Source organism: Acinonyx jubatus, chromosome E1 (genome assembly GCF_027475565.1).
Source record: "Acinonyx jubatus isolate Ajub_Pintada_27869175 chromosome E1, VMU_Ajub_asm_v1.0, whole genome shotgun sequence".
NCBI lineage: Eukaryota > Metazoa > Chordata > Mammalia > Carnivora > Felidae > Acinonyx > Acinonyx jubatus.
The window spans coordinates 50,030,730-50,049,874 of NC_069397.1; the positions used below are offsets into that span (position 1 = coordinate 50,030,730).

Sequence of the window (19,145 nt, forward strand, 5' to 3'; positions counted from 1 at the left end):
CTATGAGCAAGTCCCGGGGACTACCTATTCTCCTTGTGCTCCACAATTCAGGCTCTCAGTCATACTTTACTCCCACCCAGTGTGTTCCACTCTGCTGGCCAGTTAATCAGACAAAGCAGGAGACAAGTATGGGCTGGTATGAGATGTCACAGCCTTGAAAGGGCAGTGCCATTCTAATACTCAAAAGCTGCCGCCTTTTAGAAACATGAAACTTGTTCTAATATGTGCGAAAAGACCTGTTAACCCTGGGAAAATATCACCAGCCACTGAGCAAACATTGTCTTTATAGAGTATATGCTTTCATGTCTCTTTCCAAGTCTCTTAACTCATCTTTAGCTTTAAGTTTTATAAGCAAAAGGAAGCGGGAGGGCTGCTAAAGAAGGGGACAGCCCTGGGGCACCTGGGTGGCTCATTTGGTTAAGCAACCGACCTTGGCTCAGGTCATGATCTCGCAGTTCTTGGGCTCGAGTCCTGTGCCAGGCTCTGTGCTGACAGCTCAGAGCCTGAAGCCTATTTCATATTCTGTGTGTCTCTCTCTGTCCCTCTCCAGCTCACGCTCTGTCTCTCTCTTTCTCAAAAATGAGTAAAAATTAAAAAAAAATTAGGGGTGCCTGGGTGACTCAGTCGGTTAAGTGTCTGACTTCGGCTCAGGTCATGATCTCACGTTGGTGAGTTCAAGCCCCGCGTTGGGCTCTGTGCTGACAGCTCAGAGCCTGGAGCCTGTTTCGGATTCTGTGTCTCCCTCTCTTTCTCTGACCCTCCCCCATTCATGCTTTGTCTCTCTCTGTCTCAAAAATAAATAAACGTTAAAAAAAATTTTTAAAAAAACAAGGGGACAGCCCTTAATCAATGACCTGGGATAAAGGAATCATCTTGTTTCACGTGTCCTTCCAACTCCCATTTTTAACCCTCGTAAGGCTCACTCGATGCTTTCCGAACGTTCATCAATAGGTATACTCCTCAATCTTTTGTGAAGAATAATCTATATGGTCCTTTACTTTGGGCGCCCACCCAGTAAGAAGCAGATCTCGAACTCCACCCCTCCCCCCACCATGAGTGAAATATTTAAAATAGCTGTCAAACAAACTTGGATGCCTCCATCCCAGAGCACACCATACATTCGCAGAGTCTTCCCTTAGAGCAATTGTATTTAAGTGAAAATAAAGCAATGTTTTTATTTTAATGGAAAGGGGAAAAATAAAGAAGCAATAGTAGAGGAACATGAGTTACAGAGATGGAAGAAGTCTCTGGAAGCGATCACTTCCTTTATTTGGTTATGTGCAGACTTAGGCTCAAGCCATACCTGAAAAGACAGTGAACACATCTCAAGGAGCCCAGACCCTCACCCAGAAGTATGCAGGGAGCCACCCACAAGGTTTGTTTTAAATCCCTCGCACCGTAATTTTTGACAGTGAATATTTATTGAGACATCAGCTAGTGGCACTTAACCTCAAATAGGAAGATCCCTTGTCTTTCCTGAGATGAGGGCTGCACGTGGCATGTTCTCTACAAAAATTATTTTTGTCCTTACCCATGAGCTAAAGTCCTGGCTTAGAAGCAGGATACTGGGATACAATTACAGATTCTTAAATAGACCTGGAAGGAACTTAAGAGAGCTTAACGGGAGGATCACTCATCTTGGAAACAACAATCTAGAATGTCCTGGTGAGTTGAGTTTGCTTAGCTGGTCAGTGGATGTGCTAATTGGATCAAAGACAAATGGCTTTTTTTGTTTGTTTTTTGATTTTTTTAAAAAAAAAATTTTTTTTCAGGTTCTGAAAGTGGATCAGTTAGGTTTCTTTCATGCTACATGAATGGGCTTTTATGCAGAGACAACAGATTTCCAGTACAAAAGACAGGATTCATGCTGCTTCCTTTTTTCCACTGTCCCAGGAAAAGAGGTGTGTCCTGAGTGGGGAGGGAGTGGGGCTTCTTAGCTTGGACTCTTTTCTTTTCAAGTTTGTTTATTTTGAGAGAGAGAGGGAGAGAGAGAGAGAGAATGAGTGGGGGAAGGGCAGAAAGAGAAGGAGAGAGAGAATCCTAAGCAGGCTCTGCACTGTCAGCATAGACGCTGAGCTGGATCTCAATATGGCCATAACCAAGATGAACCAAAACCAAGAGTCAGATGCTTAACCAACTGAACCACCCAGGCACCTCTTGCCTGGACTCTAAGCCAGATAGGCATATGATGGTAGTCGGGAGGGAAGGCAGACATTGTTCTGCAAGCCCCAGAGTCTCCTACAAACTGGATCTTGACTTGTCCTTTTAAGAGGGGAATAGTGATTCCAAGGGCAGGTCTCTTCACGTGCCACACCACTGGCAAGAAACAGAATGGGTCCTGTCATCTTAGGCTGCTCCAGGGAGAGGGTCAGCTGGTAAGGCTATAGTCCTAGCCCCCACAGAGGGAAGCAGGCCATTGGATCTGGGCTGCTGAGGTCCCAATGGACCACACATATTAAAAAAAAAAAACGTAGTCAAATATAACTCCTCTTCAAACACAGCATTTTCCCCCAAATTAAACTGTTTCATTATAATGTATTGGCAAGGACCGGTTTTATACTTTTGTTCCATAGGTTAGGACCAATTTGAAAGGCAGTTTGTTGAACAAAGGAAGGGATTCTCTGAACAACTAGGCAGTTGGAAGGAGAAAACACTGGAAATGGGAAACCCCTAACTTTAAATTAGGGAAGATGTGAGGCACCTGGGTGCTCAGTTGGTTAAGTATTTGACTTCGGCTCAGATCATAATCTCATGGTTCATGAGTTTGAGCCCCCCATCGGTCTCTGCACTGACAGTGGGAAGCCTGCTTAGGATTCTCTCTCTCTCTCTTTCTCTCTCTCTTTCTCTCTCTCTTTCTCTCTCTCTCTCTCTTTCTCTCTCTGCCCCTTCCCTACTTCTCTGTCTCTCAAAATAGATAAATCAACTCAACAAAATAGGTTAGCCAAGACAGGCAGTGCTGTCTATGACTCCCAATTAAGGGGTCTCTCCAGGATACCAAGAGTGAAGTGCCTTCTGACCAAACTGTCTTAGGAAGTTTACAAAACTATGCATAATAAAAAAGAAAAACAACTTCTAGGGGAAATCAGGTGAAAAAGTCAAGTATGATGCTAAGGCCAAGGGTAACATTAACTCAGATGAGAATGGACACCAAAAGGTTTTATAATTCTAGACATGACCATAGATTTGGTTCAAGTTTTTTAGTAGCTCTTGGATAATCAACACATAATGGCTATGTGAATGTGTATCATTGTGTGTGTGTGTGTGAGTATGCATGAATATAAGTGAGTATGTGTGTGAGTATGCATGAGGGTGTGTACACATGTGTGTGCATGTGTGTGGGATTTGTGTGAGTGGGTGTGAGTGTGTGTTCCAAAGAAATGACTTTCCTTGCTACTGTTGTGAAGGCATATGGTAACTGGTAGTCTTTGAATGAGTTCAGCAAAGATTTGAGACTCTGATATTGGCCTATATAGATTTCTCAGTGACACGAAAGCTTGTCCGTGAAATACAAAACAGTAAATATATTAATATTTAAAATTTTGCTTTAAAATAATTTAAATTTTGAATAACCAAAATTTGTCTTATTTTTTTTTTGCCTTCAGATCTTGCCTTTCCTTATTGAAATATGGCTTATTCTAGCTAAAATTAACGTGAGCTTTAAGAATGAACATGATTTCTTTGAGCTCATACCAGCCAGGACTTCGTGGCTTTGAGAAATATGATATAGACATTTCATAAACAGCCAACCATAGCTTCATAATGTGGCATTTCACGCAGATCGCTCAGTGGTGTTTAGAATACAGTGGATCATTTTGGCTGCATGAGAGTTGAAAGATTAAAGACATCAAGATCACTATTTAGTTTTTCTACAGCCTCAATTTGCTCATCCCCAAAATGGAAGAGTTGGTATCTACCTTACTTTGTAACTTGACCTCTGAATTCTTTGCCTCTTTTTTTACTGAGAAGTTATGTTGGCAATGGGATATCAACCTGTATTGTTGTATTTGTTGTTTTTAGCACAATAACACTAGTACCAGACACGGTTATTGAGTATGACCATGAACCGTGCATTGTGCTAGATAGACTCTATGCCAAGAATAATTTCAATTAATCCTCACGTTAACTTGAAAAAAATAGCTAGATCATGCTGTTGCAAAGGAAGAAATAGATTCTATAACTTGACAAGATCACCCAGTTCGTGTATAATTTAAATTCAAGGTTAAAATCAAGGACTATAAGGGGGGGGCCTGGGTGGCTTAGTCAGTTAAGCGTCCGACTCTTGATTTTGGCTCAGGTTATGATTTCACAGTTCGTGGTATCGAGCCCCATGTTTGGCTCAGCACTAATGGCATGGAGTGTACTGAGGATTCTCTCTCTCTCTCTCCCTCTCTCTCTGCCCTTCCCCTACTCATGTTCTCTCTCTCTCTCTCTCAAAATAAATAAATAGACACTTTTTTTAAATCAAGAATTATAACAACTGGGAGTTTTTAAACCATGTATTCATCTGAGACAATTTTGGACCACATATTGTCAGCAGAAGGTAGCACTATGTCAAAGATGGCTCAGCCTGCATGTGACTGAGGCTGTCGGGGGGATATGGGTTAGCTCTCCTCTCCTAGAAAGGACCACGAAACAGCTTATGAAAGCAGAAGACATGAGTCACTTCCAAACGATAGTTTCCACCACACTGGGCAGGGATACAGAGAATCAAAAGTTGGATATGTGACATTCTGCGCTGTGTAAGAGAAGGCAAAGTGTATAATGTGCTGGGGACACCAGAGCAGCCATTCAGATTTCTATTTTATGTACTTCTGTTTTTGCTTCGATTAATTCAACTCTTTATTTCCACTCTTGCAAAGGGGAGAGGGGTAGAGATGGGAGCTGAACGAGAGGTAATATAAGTGACCCATTATAAATGGTACCATAAAAGCAAGCTAAAATTTATGGCTGAAAATTATTGTAAGTAAATAGTGATGTGGGCACAGGAATGCATTGGAAATTTGGAAGTGCTGTTTTCCCCTGTGTGAGAAAGATAGCAAGTTTGCCTAAAGCCTCAGTTCGTATGCGTTTATTTCCACTGGCTTTTCTTAACCTCAACAAGCACTGTGTATCCCAACTCTGTGCTGTGTGTTTGCATCAACATACAAACACATAGCAATAGACTTTCTGGAGTCTCCAGAAGTCCTAGCTGCAAGATGGTTAAAATGTTTGCTCCACTGTGCCAACTTGCTGTTCTTGTCCACAATCTCTCTGGGAATATTTATCTTTTATGAGTTTCAAAAAAGATTCCTGGCCTTAGAGGAAAGACAGATGAACAAATTAACCCCTATGGGATTGCACTGGCTGCTTCTGGTCATGCCACCTACTTAGACTAATCTTTTCTTCCTTATATCCCCATATATGGGGTGTAGTTTAATGAGGAAAATCATCATTAGTGGAATATTTATTGAGGAATCCAGAGGTCAATGCCACCCACCCTTTCCCCTTATTACTGGATTACAATAAAGATTGGGAAGCCTAATTATGTGGTGTTTGGTACTTTTTACTGTGTGTGTTAAAATGCTCATCTGTGTTTGTTGGCATTGTTTCTATTTATTGTCTATGTATCAGTTTGAGGGTTTTTTTAATACATTTCAAATTACAATTGTAATATTTCAAGCTTTACAGAGTGAATTCTTACAGGCTACATAGATGGCAGTGATATATGATACTATTATGGTGAAGTTTAGGATTCCTAAGATTAGGATCCATATAATGACTATTCTTTTAAGCCTGCTGATAATGAAAAGGAGAATGAAATGAGGATATAAAAACCCACTTTTTAAAAAACAACCTCTCTGGCTTTAATTCAGCACCTGATGGAAATTCAAACTTATAAATACCTTACTGAGCGCATAAAATAATGTTTACAGACGTGAAAGGGACCTGGAGAGAGAACATGATACAGGTGTCTGCCTGAGCATCTGAGGTTGGATGGTTATATATGGGACTTGTATTCCAACGACAACAGTTGGTTTGGCATGGGGGCCAACTGACCAGAATGGACAGCCATTGCTCTGAAGAAGGATTCTGGAGGGCCAATGTTGTTCTCCATCCTACGACCATGTTTTGCTGGGTAATGGGGAGGGAGTTGGGGATAAGCCACGGCATTGTGAGCTAGTTGGGGGGCCTGAACAGTAGCTATGTAGGAAACAATTTGGACTTGGACATAGGTCAATATTTTAACAAGGAATATGAGTCTACTAGATAAAACCACACACATATTAGCCCTACATATGCTTTCTTAGAATGAGCCTTCTTCTCTTTATAGAGCATTTTTCATCTAATACAAAGATTCTCAGTACATTCATCTGCAATCTCCCCAGTTGAACCATCCATGCTATGGACCTCTTATAAGAACTCTTCATTTATTTGAAAAGAGTCATTATTTTCCAGTTTTCTTCTCTTTTCCAAAGGAGTGAGGGAGTGGCTAAGAAGCATTTGAGCTTTGGGGTGAGGCAGATTTGGGGTTTGAATCAAAGTTATCAGTGTTACATCATAGTACACCGTTTCGTAACTCAGAGCATTTGTCTGTCTCCTTAGCTATGATGATGGCCACTCACGGGAATTAAGTGAGGTGAGTCTGTGGACAGTGTTTGGCACAAGTTGGGGGGGCCATATATGTTTCATACCATTTGTTCCTTTTTGTCTGTATAACCCCTGTATCATACTATAAGTATTTGTCCCGGGTCTCATCTCCCTTATTCCATAACAGGCAGCATCTCAGAAGGAGTGTGTTTCAAAAATTTCATCTTTGGGGCACCTGGGTGGCTCAGTCGGTTAAGCATCCAACTTCAGCTCAGGTCATGATCTCACGGTTCGTGGGTTCGAGCCCTGTGTCGGGCTCTGTGCTGACCGCTCAGAGCCTAAAGCCTGCTTCGGACTCTGTGTCTCCCTCTCTCTCTGCCCCTCCCCCACTCGTGCTCTGTCTCTTTCTCAAAGAAAATAAATAAACATTTTTTTTTTTTGGAAATTAACAAAACTAAACAAAACAAAATTTTCATCTTGATTTTCACCACTGCACAGAGGGCAGGACCATGGACCCAGCTAGTAATTACTGTCCATTGAACAGTTCTCTCCAGCTTTTATTCCGAGGACTTCACTTTCTATCACTTCAGGCACTTTTTTCCTTTCTCCTGGATGCATTCTGGATCCTCAATATCCTTTGAAAGTAACATTGGTAAAGTACCTTCCAGGGACACATGTGTAAAGAATAAAGCTGTGTCACTGGAGTCCGTGTGAATATTTTTAAAACTTTTATTTCCTTAGCTACTCCCTATAAATCTCCTTCATCTGGGCTGACAGAGCCTTTGTGTCCCCTTCTAATTTACAGTTCTTATACACTTCACACGTCACCACATAAATCCCACACACCCTCGCCCGATCCAAAAATAACTATAGACCCTGAAATTACCCAAGAACTTTTACAAACTCCTTTAGTAATTCCTTATAGAGTCACGTTGGGAGGCCATGCGGCATAATGGTTAAAAATATAGGCTACAGGAATATATATGGGTTCAAATCTCTTCTTTCATTTGCTGGTTTTATGGCTTTTAGCAATGTAATTAATTCCTCTATGCCTCAGTCTCCCTATATGTAAAACAAGGCTAACAATAGTAGCTACATTAAAGGGTCATTTTAGAGGTCATGTAGTTAATGCATGTAAGGAACTTAAGTAGTAGCTGATAAACGGTACTTAGCAAAAGTTGGCAATAATTATTACCTGTAACCACTCTTCCCTCCCCTTCAGTTTAAACTAATAATGCATACATTATACAGTTGTATTTGAATAGTCAGCTTATCTGGGAATTTCTGACAGAAAGAAGCATTCTAGGAAAGCACTAGGGTACTTAACTGCAGCATTGTGAGCATAGTCGCAAAAATTAGCCACAATCTAAATGTCTGTTATTAGAAGAATAGTAAAATGAACCAGAGTGTACCCATTACTGTAGATTATCATACAACCATTTAAAATAATTAAAGGTGGCACTTGGGTGGCTCAGCCGGTTAAGCGTCCGACTCTCAGTTTCAGCTCAGGTCATGATCTCACGTTCGGTGAGTTCTAGCCCCACATTGGGCTCTGTGCCGAGTCCGACAGAGTCTGCTCAGGATTCTTTTCTCTCTCTCTCTCTCTTATTCTGCCACTCTCCTCCTCGCCCTCTGGCTCTCTCTCTCAAAATAAATGAACTTTAAAAAAAATAATATAATTTCATGTTTCTAAGGTATGTTGTTAAGAATATGAAAGCAAGTTATAGAATAATACATTATGTCACATAGGTAAAGATATGAAAAATATAAACCATGTACCGTACTTCTAAATAGATACATAGAAAGCAGTTTTAAAAGATTCACACCAAATTAAAAGCTGTGATAACCTCAGCAGAAGGTGGTGGAATGGGGCATAGTAAACTGTTTTTGTTTGGTTTTCTTTATTTCTGTATTTTAAATATTATAATACAAATGTATTTCTTGTGCCATGAAAAATCAAAATAAGAATAAACAAAGTTCAAAACAGAAAGCTAAAGTGAATACTTTGGTTCAGTGGCATTGAAAGCTATTGACTTTTTTTTTTTTTTTAACACTGAACTCTGTTTCTTCCTAGGATTGAGAGAAACATCATGAGAGAAAGTCAGTTTATTGATCAATAATGAGTCAACAGGGCTAATGAGCTCAACTGGTTTGAATCAATGGCATCCTTTCTTAAAGCACGTGTATATAAACAAGTCAATTATGCATTTTCAGATCAATATTAGGAGGACTAAGATTTACTGTTGGGCTTCTTTATGTGCTTTTACAAGAAGGCACCTGTATTTTGTGGGATAAACGAATCCAGAATGAAATAAATCTAAGGACATCCTCCCTGCAGCTTCTGTGTCTCTGGAGGAGACCACATTCCTTTCTGCATTTCGCGTGTTTTACTGCATTTAGAATCCATTCTTTCCTTTAGTATCTAGGACCTTATTTCTCAATGGGGAACTTTTCCAGATCGAAAACAAAAATATCACTACGTTTCTGAGTTCGGGAAATTGTGACATTATGGCTTTACCGATTTTTTTTTTCCTGAATTTTATTTTTGGAAGGAGCTGTATAAACATAGCCTGTTGTCGGTCACAAGTGTTCTAAAGGCCAACAAGTGTTTATGAACAAGGACTGAGCTTGTGTGTACCAGCTGCATTGTCCTTCTCCCACTGATAGATTGTAATCTATTCTGTGGACAGGAACTCTGGCCTTTGTTGGGTTGAAAATTCTCATGAACTCAGACAAGGAAAGGCAAGCAAAAGCAATATGCAAGCATCCTCCAGTGAAAACACCAGGTTTCCCGGGATCTGGCTGAGGTCTGAGTGAAGCATGGCCCCACAGGGTCAGGAGAGAGCAAGAATATTGATCACGCCTCATGTTCCCTGTCCACAGTCTGCGGGACTGGTGGGGGGGGGGGGTGCGGGGGTAGAGGTATCCAACAATGGAAACTTTGCTGAAGACAGGGTACAATTAGTGTCACCATTTTGGAAATTAATTTCATGATAAAGTTGAAAATGTGCACATCCTTCCTAGGTATTCACCAAAAATATGAAACGTATATACAAGCAAACCTGTTTGTATGTTTCTACAATATAATCTTGTACATATGATAAAGTGAACAGAGGTACATGTAATAACACGGACCACAAACACAATGCTAATAAAAATCTCACATGCATAGATTCTACTCTCAGCTTTACCATTCACCGTGTGTATAATCTGGACATATTTTTTAACCTCTCTGATTTTTAGACGTCTTATCTATAAAAGAGAATTAAGAATAACTTCCTCATGGTTATTGTACAATTTTAAGATAGTATGTGTCAGAAGGACCTGGAATATATAGAGATTTTTTTTTTCATTTGTAAAATGGTAACAATAGAAGTGTGGCGAAATTTAGGAAGTGTAGCCAGTGTGACAGTGTCTTGATATGTTAATGCTACTGCGCATATGATATTTAGCACGGGCAGTTGTGATATTATGCTCCAATACCCCACAGATCTCCTTACTGAACATCTGAGAGCAAACTGCTCTCATTGGAATATTGTTTGTACCTCCAATTTATTGTGTCATCACTGCATTTTTTTCAAATGTTACCACTCATATATCTAAATCCATCCCAGAAGTAGATAGATCTTGTTACACAGGCTTTATTTGATCCATCCCCTAAATCGGGTATCGGGCACTTAATGAAAACCTGGCAGGTTGCTGGAATCTGGGGAGTAAGGGAAAAATACGATGTGCTATTTGACACCTGGTAGCTCACAATCCAGTATCGAGGTAGAAAATAAGGGAACAAAAAAATCGCAATGGAATAAGTGCTCAAATTTACAAAGAGCTTTGGAAAAAGGCAGTTAAGAGCAACTGATTTATCATTTGATTACCTTACCCCACTTGATTTAAATTGAGAATAAAATTATTTGGCTAAAGATACAAGAATCCTGAATTCTTCTCTCACTCTGGCTAGCTCATCATACTTTCCACCTTTAGCCGATCCGTACACTCTCCTTTGTCTTTGCAAAAGTTGTTAAACACATCTGTCTTCTTTATGATAATAGCAGCAATCCTAGTAAATTACTGAAAGAAATAAACTTAATTCTTGCGTCAATTCAAAATGTATTTGTCCTAGTAGAATAAAGTCTTATCTCCACGATCTCTACTTGGCATCTAGGTCAAAAAACAACTTAGTTTCATGCTTTATGGCTCCCCAAATATTTTAGGGTTTTTTTTCTTCATTTAAGAAATTCCATTTTATAGTAGTTGGAACTCTTATTAGAAGTTCATTCTAGGGGCGCCTGGGTGGCTCGGTCGGTTAAGCGTCCGACTTCGGCTCTGGTCATGATCTCACGGTCCATGAGTTCTAGCCCCACATCGGGCTCTGTGCTGACCGCTCAGAGCCTGGAGCCTGTTTCAGATTCTGTGTCTCCCTCTCTCTCTGCCCCTCCCCTGTTCATGCTCTGTCTCTCTCTGTCTCAAAAATAAATAAATGTTAAAAAAAAAAATTAAAAAAAAAGAAGTTCATTCTAAAAAATGCTAGTTTTTTAGACCCATAAGAGTGGGTCTACCCACTCTACCATCACCCCGAATACCACAGTGCTAAACCCGATGTCAGAAAATATATGATTGGATTTGCTTCTTTGGTCATTAGAGCTTGCCGGGTTACTGACAGACACTGAAAAAGGAAGAAAAAGGAAGAAAAAAAAAACAAAAAAGAAGAGGCTGAGGTGGTTGCTTCAGGTGAACTATACTGGGTGTCCAACAATAGATCTAAGCAGATTTCTTTAAGTTTTCTGCTTATTAACCCTCTTTGTCTGTCTCTGTCAGCCTGTGGAGTTATTCTCTTTCAATTGCTCACTGTCGTGCGGGAAAACCACCGACTGTATTGAGCATGAATCAGCTACTAAAATAAGTGTCGGGGGAACTGGGGTATGTCATTTGACCTTCAAATTAATTTTCCCTCGTCCCTGTTTCATTTCTCCTTTCCTGCAACCCCTGCCTCTCTCTTTTCAGCAGACCTCTGCCAGACAAATCAAAAAGCAAACCGCGCCACCGCAAATGTCCTGAATAAGCCCATCCCTCTTTGATTTCTAGGAACACACATTTGCGAAAAGCACAATAATGTATTCATTCTTGTAGCAGCATCAAGAAATCTACAACATAAACGCACTTTGTATTTTTCCCCCCCTGATTTAGGCAGCATCTCTGTCTGTCACCGTTCTGGTCACAATGGTGCTCTGATTTCAGTTAACATGGAGATCGGAGAACAGTACATAGGTTTTATTTGGTCTCTTTGTAATGAGTTAAAACACATACACTTTCAAATTCTATAAACTGCTTGACCTGGGCAAAGCAGGCAGCACGTGCTTTGAGGGACCACTGCATCCTTTATCGTCAAGTCATTCGAAATAGGCAGAGCAAAATAGGCAGCAAATAGGCAGAGCAAAAATAGTCCAAATCTTCTTTTGTGAACGTGTGCAAGGACAGAGATGTCACTTATGTAAAAGTTGGCTTCTGAGTCTACTCAGCCCTACATGGAAGAGTCTCCCTTGTGCCTCTCTAAGCTTTCTGTGACTGTAACTTGATAAATGGAAGTTTGGAGTGAGGACACCGATCTGAGTAAAGGCTTTGCTGCTGCTGCTCTGCCACTGAGGGGGGAGAACAGCAGACAGAGCTTAGAGTGACGTATTATGGGATGTGATGAGAGGGAGCACTCACCCAGAGCAAACACAGAGGAGGCACCTGTGAGTCTAATGCCACTTAATGTGCAGATTCAACCCCAGTCGTAACAATACTGCAGGAATCACTGCATTGAGTAACAAAGGAAGAAGATGAAAGGAAGGAAGAAAGGAGAGTAGGAAGGAAGGAAGAAAGGAGAGAAGGAAGGGATGAAAGAAGGAAGGAATGAAGGAACAAAGGAAGGAAGGAGAGAAGGAATGAAGGAAGGAAAGAAAGAAGGAAGGAGAGAGGGAGGGAAGGAAGGAAGGGGAGAAGGAAGGGGAGAAGGAAGGAAGGAAAGAAGGAAGGAAGGAGAGAGGGAGGAAAGGAAGGAAAGGGTGAAGGAAGGAAGGGGAGAAGGAAGGAGGAAGGAAATAAGGAAGGAAGAAAGGAAGGGAAGAAGAAAGGAAGGAGAGAGGGAGGGAAGGAAGGAAAGGATGAAGGAAGGAAGGGGAGGAGGAAGGAAGAAAGGAGAGAAGGAAGGAGAGAAGGAACAAAGGAAGAAAGGAGGGAAGGAAGGAAGGAAGGAAGGAAGGAAGGAAGGAAGGAAGGAAGGAAAGAAGGAAGGAAGGTGAGAGGGAGGGAAGGAAGGAAAGGGTGAAGGAAGGAAGGGGAGAAGGAAGGAAGGGGAGAAGGAAGAAAGGAAGGGAAGAACGAAGGAAGGAGAGAGGGAGGGAAGGAAGGAAAGGGTGAAGGAAGGAAGGGAGAAGGAAGGAAGAAAGAAGAGAAGGAAGAAAGGAGAGAAGGAACAAAGGAAGGAAGGAGAGAAGGAAGGAAGGAAGGAGCAAGGGAAAGAAGGAGGGAAGGAACAAAGGAAGGAAGGAGATCAGGAAGGAAGGAAGGGGAGAAGGAAGGTAGACAGGGAAGGAGGGAAGGAAGGAATAGAATGACTCTCAGTCTAGTGTAAAAATGCTCAGTACCTAGGAAAGCATACCAGGTTGTATTCTTTCATCCATAAACTATGAGTCCCTTTGGAGACACCTATTTCTAAAGTTTAAGAGAGATGAATTTGACAACCAGGGCACAAGGATATTTCTAATTAAGTTTCTCCCTAATCGTAATCTGATGAATTAAAAGGCAAAGACTAGCATTTATGAAACATAGGCAAGGAAAGAAAGTATTCTTTATAGTTTACTTTTTTTTTTTTTGCTTAAATAAATGAAAGATTGGTGAGGGCCTCTCATACAGATGTGGAGAAAATGAATGTGCCAGAGAGGGCAGAATCCAGAAGACTATTAGGTTGACTTCATCCTGAGAGGCTGGGGATATAGTTAAAACAAACCACAGCAAAGTCCCCCCATTGATATGACCAGGATATTCCTCTGGAAGTTGTAATCATTTCTCTAATTACTATATGACCCTCATATGTTTGGCCAATGCTGTCAGTTTGCCAAAAAGTTGGTCGGGGGCTGTAATCCAATAAGTTTTATTTTCAATTGCACATTCGCAAATTAAACCACAGCTGCAACCCAGATCAACCCGATCTGTGCAGAGAGGCATAGGAAAAGTCAATTAGTTTTTCCACTCTCTAGGGCCAAATGGACAATTAGACTAGACAAAATGGGGGTGGGGCATGCGTGTGTGTGTGTGTGTGTGTGTGTGTGTGTGTGTGTGTGTGACCATTTCGTGGACAAAGTAAGACTTTGAAGACTGAAGTATCGAGTTCACATAAATCAACCCACCTAAAGTGTGTCGCTTTCAAAAGGAAATTTTTCTGCTATTAGCCTATAAAATTCCAGAAGGTAGGATTTATAGAATGATCATCATCTATTCACCCGCGTCTCACAAAACACATATTGTACAGAAGGCTCTTAAATATTTGCCGAATGAATGTCTGAATGATTGGTGGAAACATGATCCTCTGTGAAAACATGCATTCAGGTAATCACATTCATTTTACCACTTGTTCCTTTCCCAGCCCCCATGTAGAGTTGTCAGACCACGCTGTCCTATATTTGGAATAACAGAGAGCTGTCAATGTAGCAGGTGTCTGGGTTAGCGGTCCAATTGCCTCATTCTTTTGTGGATGTTGCCATCAAACAGTGGGTGAGTTCAAAATTAGATGAATCATCACCTCTCTTGTCACTTGGTATGCCCACCTGCTGACAGGGAGTAATTCCCCCTTAGTGGGAATCATCCCCAGTGAAGATAACACACCTCCACATCATTAGAAGCAAGCAGTTCAAGGTTGACCTGGGACAGGGTGTAAGGAATTTAGTGTTTATGATATCATGATTTGCTACAAACAAAGGTAAACTGTGTTTGGAAATAATGTGTGGCAATGGAAATTTAGCTGTGCCCTTGGAAATATTTTTATCAGTGAATATCGTAGCAACCACAAAATTGCTATGGACTTTTTTTTTTAAGCTTATTTATTTATTTTTCAGAGAGACAGAGAGAGAGAGAGAGAGAGAGAGCACAAGCAGGGGAAGGGCAGAGACAGAAGAGGACAGAGGATTTGAAGCGGGCTCTGTGCTGACAGCAGAGAGCCCATCGCAGGACTCAAACCCACGAACTGTGAGATCATAACCTGAGCCAAATAGATGCTTAACCAACTGAGCCACCCAAGTGCCCTGCTATGGACTTTTGTTAACAGGGAATCATCTCCTTGCTGTTTTTGCAAAACTTTTAAGAAAAAATCATTAATTATAAAATAACATCCTAACTCAGCATGCCATTGGGGAGTCTATGGCATTGCTTGGCCAGCAATCTCAATAAACTTTTCTAATTCAGCCTCAATAGGCATACTATGTTTTCTCACCTATGACCTCCGTTTCCTATGTCAATAGTGCATTTTCCCCACCCATGTCCGCCTTTCTACTGATTCATCAACCCTTAGCTCTGATCATCTGATTCACAAGTATTTCTCTGGTCTCCCTGGCCACTACTAAACTCTGTCTCTCCTGAGTTGCAATACATTATTCTGAAATTTTATTTTATTATTACTTATCACTAATTATCCATTACTTATTGTATGAAGGAATGGGTGACGGATTTGCCTTCTGGCTTTGCTAACTGTGCAAATGTTACCTTCCTCTGAGGACAAAGATCATGAATTTTGGTTTTTCTTTGACTCAGCACTTTGCAGTACCCCTTCTAACAAAGTAAGAAAGCGGGGCACCTAGGTAGCTCAGTCGGTTGAGCGTCTGACTCTTGGTTTCAGCTCAGGTCATGATCTCACAGTTCGTGGTTTCGAGCCCCACATCAGGCTCTGCACTGACAGTGTGGAGCCTGCTTGGGATTCTCTCTCCCTCTTTCTCTGCCCCTCCCCCACTTGTGTTCTCTCCCTTTCTCTCCCCCACCGCCTCAAAAATAGATAAACATTAAAAAAAAAAACAAAGTAAGACTGCAATAACTATTAGTTGAATTGAATTGTACTGAACTGGCCTCATGAGGCTTTTAGTCTAATTGGGAAAAAAGACAGATTAAGCAGCAGAAAAAAAGAAAGGCAAAGCATCAGAATTACAACTGCAAAATAATATGGGATAAAGTGAATATGTTCATCTTGGAGAAATACACTGTAAGGAATTATTGTAGTTGAGTAAGAGGTAATCAGAAAAGATGTTTAGACATACCTCTTGCGCTAAATCTTAAAGGATATTGTTATTTTTTTTGCTCCAGTGACTAACAGATTCAACAGTTCATTAAGAAAGTGGAATATTTGAAATGCCAGAGGTTAAAGCGAGAAAGACAGACAATGTCATATACATTCTATAGAAGCATAAATTGGCATAAACTTTCTGAAAAGTACTTTGGTTTTATCAGGAAACTTTTGGGAAGTCCATAACTTCACTCCAATTATTTCATTTCAAGCAATCTATTCTATTTTTTTTAATATATGAAATTTATTGTCAAATTGGTTTCCATACAACACCCAGTGCTCATCCCAAAAAGTGCCCTCCTCAATACCCATCACCCACCCTTCCCTCCCTCCCACCCGCCATCAACCCTCAGTTTGTTCTCAGTTTTTAAGAGTCTCTTATGCTTTGGCTCTCTCCCACTCTAACCTCTTTTTTTTTTTCCCTTCCCCTCCCTCATGGGTTTCTGTTAAGTTTCTTAGGATTCACATAAGAGTGAAAGCGTATGGTATCTGTCTTTCTCTGTATGACTTATTTCACTTAGCATCACACTCTCCAGTTCCATCCACGTTGCTACAAAGGGCCATATTTCATTCTTTCTCATTCAAGCAATCTATTCTAAATACATAAATAAACATTGGAGCAACGGTTTATATAGGATGATACTAGTCTCTCCTCTTTTATCTATACCATGGGTCAACCTTCAATTCATCACATTCAGTACACTCTAGGCTGCCTCAGGACCTTTGCTCTTGCTTTTTCCTTTGCCTGAAGTATTCTGCCGCAAACCTTTTCTTCTCTCAGCTAGATCCTATGTATCTTCACCTCTTACTAAGTTTAAATATCCCTCTTCCAGGACTACTTTCCTTCTATTCCCACAGAAGAACAGAAGTTTGGTTTACTCCAAAACTCCCTCCCCCCACCAATATGCTTACATATCACTCATAGGTCCTCACTCTCCTCCAAACATTTACAGACATGTATTGACAGTCTGTCTTTTCTATATATTCTAACTTCCATGAGAACAGGAACAGCTCTATCTTTCTTATTTCCGTAGCTAAATGCCAAGCACAGTGTTGGCAGAGCAGGGCACACACCCGGCCAGTATTTGTTAAATAAACATACCAATAATTTCAATAGCAACAGATTAAAAAGAAGCTAAAAATTCAAGAGCCGAGTACTTGTTTATAAGTGGTGATATAGTTGTAAGATGGTATATGATAACCATTAAAACAATGTTCACATTTGACACTCTCCCATAAAAATGCTTGCAACTGTAAGTGCAAACAAAAAGGTATAAGGCAACAAAAATATAACGATCATCACTCTATGAAAGGTGGAGAATGTTTGCAGGAAGTAATTAATGCACTAGCAGACCGTTGACACTGATTATTGCAGCCTGGAGGGCTTGTGGGTGTGACTCGTTCAAGTTGCAGGCTTGGGCCCTGGCCGTCAGTAATAAGTAAGACGATGAGAACTTTGATCTTATGGAATTTACTTGTTCATGGTAGAGACAGATGATTAACAAGGTATAATTAAATATGTAGAAAGCCAATTCCAAGTTAGAAGCTCTTCTGGGGACCATGCAACAAGATAGAGTGACAGAGTATATCCGTGCGAAGAGTCCTCTTGGGGTCTGGTTGACAGGGAGGGTTTTTTCCAACCAAGACCTCAGGGGTGAGAATGAGCCAAGCTTAGGAACAGTGTCCCTGAGGTGGGAGAGAACTTGTGACTTCAGTGTTCTTCCTTATGCTTTTCTGTATTTTTATTTCTCTATAATGAACATGAAACAGTTTTAGTTAGAAACAAATTAACTCCATAAAAAGCATATACATTGTCATAAAATTTGCACAGCATAGTGTGAACCACATAAAAAGGAAGAAAGAAAGAAGGAAAGAAGGAAGGGACATGTATACCATTCATTGAACTCAGCTACCTGGGGTCTACATAATGTCAAGATCTCCCACACTGCTCATCCTGACCCCATATATATTGAGGATCTCAGCTGGAGTCTAAGTTGGGATTTCAACGTGGGAAATTAAATAATATAGTACACATAAATTACTTAAAACAGTGCCGGGTACTTAGATGGTGGGGTGACCTATTTGCCTCAGTTTACCCAGGACTGGTCCCAGTTTTAATGTTTATTTATTTTGAGAGAGAGACAGAGGGACAGAGGGACAGAGCATGAGTGAGGGAGGGGCAGAGAGATAGGGAGACATAGAATCTGAATCTGAAGCAGGCTCCAAGACCCCAGCTGTCAGCACAGAGCCTGACGCGGGGCTCAAACCCAGGAACCATGAGATCATGACCTGAGCCGAAGTTGGGCGCTCAACCAGCTGAACCACCCAGGCGCTCCTGTACTGGTCCCACTTTTAAAGCCTGGCACCTCCACCCACCTGCCCACAGTCCTAACATACAAAGAGAGTTGGTCACTCTGTTAGCAGGTACTTTTAATGATAAACTAGTGAATGGCACTCCCATTTTTGAATGAGTGTTTTTATCCGGAGAGGAAGAGAGTTTTCATCACTAACAGCTGATTGCCACCATCCATGTGTATCCCTTAGACATCAGTTCCTTGTGCTGAGTTACGTCAGACCCTTACAAGAGGGGCTGTAGACAGAAACCAAATAGGTGATTTTCACAAAAGCCTCAGGAAATAAGCATTGTTCTGATGGCTGGGTGAGTTGGGAAGGGAAAATATTCCTAACTTCCGTAGGGAATATTGCACAGCATTGGTGAATAGAAAAGAGAAGGTAAGTCAGGGCTACAGTCAACTGAGTATTTAGGTTTGTATCTTTTGAAGCCACTAAAATCTTTGAAATTTAGGACATAATTTCACCTTAGTGTAGTTTTATTACTTTATTCATTTATTTTAAACACGTGATATATTATAGCAATATTAATGAAATTGAAGGAAGTTAATAATACACAACCACATGATTCTAATACAATAGATGTTATATATTGTCCCAATATTTTTTAATATGCATTTTAAACAGTTATAAGTAAAAGATGCTGCAAGTTAGGTATATATATGTCATATATATAAAATCTTTATCTTTTTAAAGCACTTTTAGATTCACAGAAAAACTGAACAAAAGGTTCAACGGTTTCCAGTACACTCCTTGCTCCCATACATGCATAACCTCACCTATTATGAGCATCCCCCACCAGAGTGGTACATATGTTGCAATTTTTTTGAGTTTATTTATTTATTTTGAGAGAGAGAGAGAGAGAGCAAGCAGGGGAAGGGCAGAGAGAGAGAGGGAGAGACAGAATCCCAAGCAGCCT

At 40.7% G+C, this 19,145-nt stretch overlaps 1 long non-coding RNA gene across 1 annotated transcript in view; it reads left to right on the forward strand.

Annotated features, from left to right (window-relative positions):
• Positions 1 to 1,622: 1,622 nt before the first annotated feature.
• Positions 1,623 to 19,145, forward strand: part of LOC106984835 (uncharacterized) — a 31,433-nt gene continuing 13,910 nt past the window's right edge. Inside the window, exons 1-2 of the long non-coding RNA XR_003416743.2 lie at positions 1,623 to 1,665; positions 1,773 to 1,901. This is a non-coding gene — a long non-coding RNA (uncharacterized LOC106984835). The remainder of the gene's footprint in view (positions 1,666 to 1,772; positions 1,902 to 19,145) is intronic.